We start from the raw sequence: 7,277 nt of genomic DNA on the forward strand, positions 1-7,277 counted from the left end.
ATATTATTTTTTTTTAACATTATTATTTTAATTAAATATTTTATGTATATATCTTTTAAAATTCATATTTAATTCATTAAAATTCCAAAAATTTCGCAAAAAAATATTTTTATTCTCGATTAAATTATTTCATCCTGATTTAATTAATTAGGTCGTAAGACCAATAATTAATTAAATCGTTTATGTTCTCTTATTTGATCTATACTTAATCAGACTCTTTAACGAACATCTCCTACACTAAAAACTGTTTTTCTTTGTTTTCTTAGGTTCACTTCTTGAATACGTGTCGACTACGCGCCCGATCCAAAATACAAAGTTAAGTATTCTATTCAATTTAATTTAAATTTTTATTTGGTTTATTTTTGAAATTAGGGTTGCTTCGCCTTCATCTTTTTCTGCCTTGTTTCTTTTCAGGGTTAAACCCTAAAGGCGCCCTATCAATCATATCAGATCAAATCAGAGCTAAGTATTGTGTTTATTTTTATTTTAAACTGATTTATTCTTATTTTAGGGTTATCCCTGCTCGCCTCCGAATTAGCCATACGCTCACCCTATTTTTGGTTTGCTTGCCTTTTCAGGGTTCGACGATTCTAAAGCTACGAGTTTGGTAACCCTAAACCCTATTTTCTTGTTTTATTATTACTTATGTCAAACCCTACTAAGGGATCCGCTGGTTTCATTGTCCCCTCCCCCATATTATTGTTGTTCTTGCCTTATATTATCTGCGTGGTTAGTAAAATAGGGAGTGACAACCATTAAATTGAATTAGCCTCACTAATTTACAAGATAATATAATCGAATATAATCACGTGGTTGGTGCACACACGCACGCTTTTGGGTAACCCTCTCTGTTGCCTTGTTGCCCTGTTGCCTTGTTGCCTTGTGTTTTTTGCAGAATAGCCAGTCCCTCGAGTATGAGGATACCTCAGCCATGTTGCCTCGATAAAAAGGTCACGACCCTAAATGATGCTGCCTTCGATACACAAATGACCTCGACCCTCGGAAGTTGCCTACGGAAAAAGGCTGAGGTATCTTCTGGTTGCCTAACGAAAATGGCTTATTCTGATTCTTGCCTTAGACTACCTGCCCTTCTATGGCATGGGACAGTCTCATGGCAAAGGATGCTTTGACGACCCTTCAACCTCCAAACGAAAGGCTTCCTGCCCTCTTATGGCAAGGATAGACCCTTTCATTCTGAAAGGCTAAAAAGAGACCTATCATCTGAGTTTAAGGTAATTGCCCCTAATTGCCTTGCAATGCTCATCTTTAATATTCTTTCTCACAATTCTTCGAAAACTGGCTACGCTCATTTACGAGCTAAAGTCCACTTTTTTCTTTCATCTACCTTTTTTAAAAAAACAAACGAGCAAGCAAAGCAATTAAGAGCCCATGGAAAACCATGGATGCAAAGGGTGCCTTACACCTTCCCTTTGCATAAATTACCCCCCGAACTTAGATTTCTTTAAAAAGGTTTTTTTCTGTTTCTTTTTGCCTTTCCGAATTTGTTTGGATAAAATAAAAGTCGGTGGCGACTCTTGCTTACCGCGACATTTCGATCGATAAAAAGTCAGTTCACCGTATTACAGAACTGGCGACTCTGCTGGGGAGAAATTTTCGATAAAAGAGGGGTTACCTTAAAAGTTTAGGATTCATTTAAATGTTTTCTATTGTTTGCTTTGTTTGATTTAATTTTGCAGGGCTGTTTTGGGTATTCTGTTGTGTGAAAGATCCTAACCCGGATCTAAGTACCTTAGGTATATGGCATGAGATCAAGGAGACTGCACAGCGTATACTGATGTGGTTGATCTGATGGCCATCGTTAGTGTGGCACATTGGTTTGTCCTGGTGTTCCTTGGGATCCGACCTGAGGAAATGCTTGGCTGCCGCGTGGTGTCATTAAGCACTAATTCGCCCTTAGAACCTTAGTCGAACTTGACTTTGGCCTTTTAGAAAGTAGCGAGATGGCTGGCTTTGGTTCCGACTGAAGTTGGTTGATACTCGAAGCTACACTCATATGGACTGGACTTTCAGGACCTTTTCGGTTGGCGATTCGATTGCCGAACTGAGATAAGCGCCTTCGAGAAAGGTCAATGATATGAGCTCCCTAGAACCCGATCTTTATATAGGACAGGTTAGAACCGACTAAACTTCAGGGGGAGGGTACGCACCTCTGGACTACATGCAAGCCTAACCTTAAGGCAAAATTGTGTGACTTGTTTGTGTTTGTTATCTACTTGACATCATGACATCATAAACATCATAAGCATCATAACATCATGACTAACCATTCGAGGACCAAGGAATTCATCTTTGTTCTGTTTTGTAGGTCATGGAGACTAGAAACACCATTCGAGTTAACTTTGTGAAGATACCTTCCGAACTGAAAGAATTGGTATTAGAGATTCCTGGAGGTTCCCGATTCTCTGAAAGGCATGGTCTCTTGCCCAGTTTAGTTACTTCAGGTTTTGACGAAGAAATGATGAGTGTACTATGTCAATTCTTCGATCCCGAGCATCATTGTTTTACTTTCCCGGATTATCAGTTGGTACCTACTATGGAAGAGTTTGCTGACATACTTGGACTCCCCATCCGAGATCAGATTCCGTTCACTGGTTTGGAAGAAATTCCAAAATTAGAAGTTATCGCTCCCGCTTTACATCTTAAGAAGTCTGATATTGATGGTCATTGGGAAACCAGAAGTGGAGTCAAGGGATTCCTCGCTAAGTTCTTATTCGGAAAAGCTCGCACGTTTTTGAAGTCCATGAGTTATCAAGCCTTCGAAGACATATTAGCTTTACTCATTTATGGTTTGGTATTATTCCCTAATCCTGATCAGTTCATTGATGTGCACGCCATAAAGATATTTCTGACACGCAATCCAGTTCCTACCTTGCTTGGAGATATCCTACACTCTCTTCACACTCGTACTATGAAGAAACGAGGGACTCTTATGTGTTGCATACCTTTGCTATCTAAGTGGTTTATTTCGCACTTTCCTCGCTCAGTAATGAGGAACGATCAAAGGCTGAAATGGCATAAGAGAATAATGTCACTCTCTCATTCTGATATCCGCTGGCTTTCCTTATCCAAGGAGAGTGTTACCATCATCGACCGTTGTGGACAATATCCTAATGTGCCGTTACTTGCGACAGTTTGGTTACGCTCGAAGAGATGGTCCTCATCAGATGCTTTTACAAAGGGTTGTGTTTGATTATGAAGATGATACTCAAAATCACCGCCGAAAGTTTATACGAGCATGGGATATGGTGAACAGAATTGATAGCAAGAGCTTGGGGCAGAGAAACTCCATTCCTTTGGGGCCTTATCTTAGATGGGTGCGCACTCGTGCTCAACGTCTCGTCATGCCTTATCCATATGTCCTACCTGTGATAGTGGAGCCCGATTGCGAGGAAAAAGTTCCTCAAGTTATTGCTCATCCAGACATGCCAACTGACATCGAAGAATTAAAGAGATCTTGGATTCAATTAAAAGAAGAAAGAGACACTTTTGAAGCTCAGTTTCGTGCTAAAGAAAAGAAAGTATTAGAGCTCACAAGGCTACTTCAAGCAGAGCAAGGCATCAACAACTTCATCGGTTCAAAAAGGAAGCGTCCATGGGAGACTTGAAGACTTTTGTTTTTATTATTTTTTTTATTCCTAGTTTTATATTTTCATTATTGTAAAAGATACGAATAAAACAAATTGCAAATTCTTTCCCTTAAGTATTATTAATAAAGTTTCTTTTGTTTTGTTTTAAACAAATTTGAATTCCAAGGTCCTCGAAAACATTGCATATGCATAATCATATCATTCATAAACATGGCATCACAGGTTTCACAAAAACAAATGCCTCATTTTCCCGCTGTTTATTTCAGCAAGGAAATGGATCTCGAACAATCTGTCAAAAATCTTCAGGCTCAGAATAACCAGTTCCAGAAAATAATCTTTCACTTGGCCAAGGGGCAAGAAGAATTAAAGGCACTTCTGGCCGAGAAGGAGAAGGACCAACAAAGGGAGCAAGGTGGGCATGATAAATGGAAATCCAAACCTAAGCGGTCATTCACTCCGTTACCCATGCCGCTGTCTCAAGCTCTGCAACAACTGCTCAATCAGAACTTGATAACTCTATTGCCTCCATATTCATTTCCTACTAATCCCGCTCCTGGGTATAAGTATCATGCGAGATGTGCTTATCATTCGAATAGTCCTGGTCATGATACAGAGGATTGTGGACCGTTGAAACACAAGATTCAAGACTTAATTGATGAAAATATCATTGACTTCAACTCACCTGAAGAACCTCCCATGACTAAGGTTGTGTACAATCGGAAAGGTCGCAACGGACACAATCAATCTGTGAGGACATTTCTGATCTCTACACCAGTTCCACAACAAAGATGCAAGTCAGATGCATCTAGGCGTCAATTCACAAAAATCAATATGACGTTGGCTCAGGCATTACGACACTTGTTGAAGTTAGAGTTGATTACTTTGAAGGACCCTCCGAAGAACCCTAGTACTTCTTCTTCTCGTTATAATCCTAATGCAAGATGTGCATATCACTCTAATAGTCCTGGACATGACACTGACAATTGCTGGACATTGAGGAACAAGATTCAAGATATGATCGATGCTGGTGAAATTGAATTCCCTCATCCCAAGACCCCTGCAGTGATCAATGCTCCCATTCCTGGTCACCACAAGATTGATTAATGTTTAGAAGGATGAACTTTTTAGATCATTAGATTTACTCTCATTTGCGATTTCCTTTCCTGTTTGTTTAAACAATTGGAATTATGATAGACATTATCTGTTTTAATAATCATCATCAGTGCATTGCATATGTTTGTCTTGAATAAATTATTTCGTTATCACTCATTTTAAATTATGTTTTTACTTTGCATGTGTTTTGTGATATTCAACTCCCGCTAAAGTTGTAAGCCTTTTAAGGGAGGATGACGAAAACGATACCGCAACCTCATACAGTATGCTTTTGAGCGGACTATGCTGACGATGTACAGGCATTGTTTCAATTCCTAAACAGCGGAGATATAAGGATGTTAATCCCTCGTCAACCCCCTTTGAGCCTAAGAAGTAGAAGTTTCTTTTTTTTGTATTAAAACCCTTGATCATAACTTGGGGCAGGGTAGTTCTCAGTTTAATTTAGCTGTGCATTCTATTTTAAGAGAATCACTCAGTACACCTTTCAACAAGGATTTCAATCACAAGCATTCATCCGCACACATCAAAGGAGTGTTGGAGATGTCAATGAAAAGACAATGATGGTTCATCAATCATCAAACAAGGCAGTCAATATCTTTCAAAAGGGAAAAAATGAAAAAACATATACACCAAGAAAAGCCTGCTAAGTCAAAAATCAAAAAGGTGACTTAGGCAAAAATCAAGGCATCCCGCTGACTGTAATCTAAAAAGAAAAAAAAACAGTTCAGGCAAAAATTAGGGATATCAAAAGGATGAAAACAGAGAAGTCAATAAGTTCCTGAACAACACAATGTTGTAACTACCAAAAGGAAGAAGTGACTGCCATCTCAAAAGTTATCTTTGCTTGTGAACCATCATCATTATCAAAGGTGCAAATCCAAAAGTCTCTTGGAACCTGAATGCATAAGTTTGATTTAGCTGAGCTTAGGACTGAAGATCATCACGAAGAGGGGTGGGTACAATAAACTTTGAGCCATTATCCTTTGTTTCTTAAAACCGTGAACCAAGCCACGTTACAACCCTTGAAAGTCCTAATTGAAGCATGGTTAGTTCGAAAGCGTACTGTCACCAAAAGGGTATCCTGACTCCTTAAGGTTTACCAAAAATGCTGAGTTGATATTTCTTTTTTACAAACATCACATTGTTACAAATATCATGCTTTTACAAATGTCATGCTTTATTACATCCTGTTTTAAATGTTTCAAAAAAAACTCAAGACAAACGTATGCATTGCATCTCATGAATTCATTATTAAACATATTCTGCTACATAATTTCAAAAGTTAGCATCAGAAAAAACTTGCATAGGGTACAACTAATGACTGATAGTTATCCCGATAGACAAAATTACTCCGAGAAGCGATGTCTCTACGTATACAAGGGGCATGGCCCGTTTTGCCCAATCAATCTGGGGCAATCAAGTCAAGAGTCGAAGAATCTCTCAAATGCCAAAAAGTCAAGAGGCATACATCGCAAGAGGGTTTCGAACTATGTCACGATCAAATCTGGGGCAATCAAGTCAAGATTCCGAGAATCTCTTATGGATACTCGAGCAATCAGGGGCACGCATCCAAGTATACCTAAAGATACCCCCCAATCAACATGGGACATTGTCTTGAGCCTATGAGCGCTGGGAGCATATCACCCATAGTGTACCTTTCATAAAGTCCTCGCGAGGCGAATCTTACCAAAGTTCCTGCTAATTGGGGCAAATCTATGCAAGTCCAGTTTGACATCTTCGATCAACACTCATTGGCACGTTCTAATCAACACAGATCCAGGAATGAAAAGTGCTATAATACTGGGGGCAACTCTCAAGACACCCATGTCCCCCCACAGAGCCAGGTTCATAAAATCACATCCCCACAGAGCCAGGTTCATAAAATCACATCCCCGCAGAGCCAGGTTCATAAAATCACATCCCCAATAGAGTTGACATCTTCAACACCACCGACACTTTGTTCTTCTCCAACATGGCTTACTAATATCTTTCATCCCCAGTCAGGATCCATCAAATTACTATTCATCCCCAAGCAGAAGTCATAAATCCCCAGCTAAACATCTTCAAGACAAGACCAGACGTCAAAATCACAAAGACATAGAGATTTATTTTCTCGAAAAAGACAACATAAATCATATTTCGCATACCATACGGCACAAACATATTCATACATCGCATACATCACCTCATAAACATACAAAGTCTCTCATTTATTTTGAGGTACTCATTACATAACACATGCATCATGACATAAGAAAACTAACCTTTACTTTTCAGGATATTGCTGTCTCTGTTTTCAAAGTTAAGTCGACACCTTTGACGGTGCCTTAACGACCTTTCAGAATTAAGTCGATACCTTTGACGGTTCCTTAATAATCCATTTCAAAGTTAAGTCGACACCTTTGACGGTTCCTTAAAGACCTTTCAGAATTAAGTCGATACCTTTGAGGGTTCCTTAATGATCAACATTTCAGATTTAAGTCGATACCTTTGACGGTTCCTTAATGATCTACCTTTGGAAGTTAAGTCGATACCTTTGACGGTTCCTTAATGATC

The sequence above is a fragment of the Vicia villosa genome, unplaced genomic scaffold (assembly GCF_029867415.1).
Source record: "Vicia villosa cultivar HV-30 ecotype Madison, WI unplaced genomic scaffold, Vvil1.0 ctg.000410F_1_1, whole genome shotgun sequence".
Taxonomy (NCBI): Eukaryota; Viridiplantae; Streptophyta; class Magnoliopsida; order Fabales; family Fabaceae; genus Vicia; species Vicia villosa.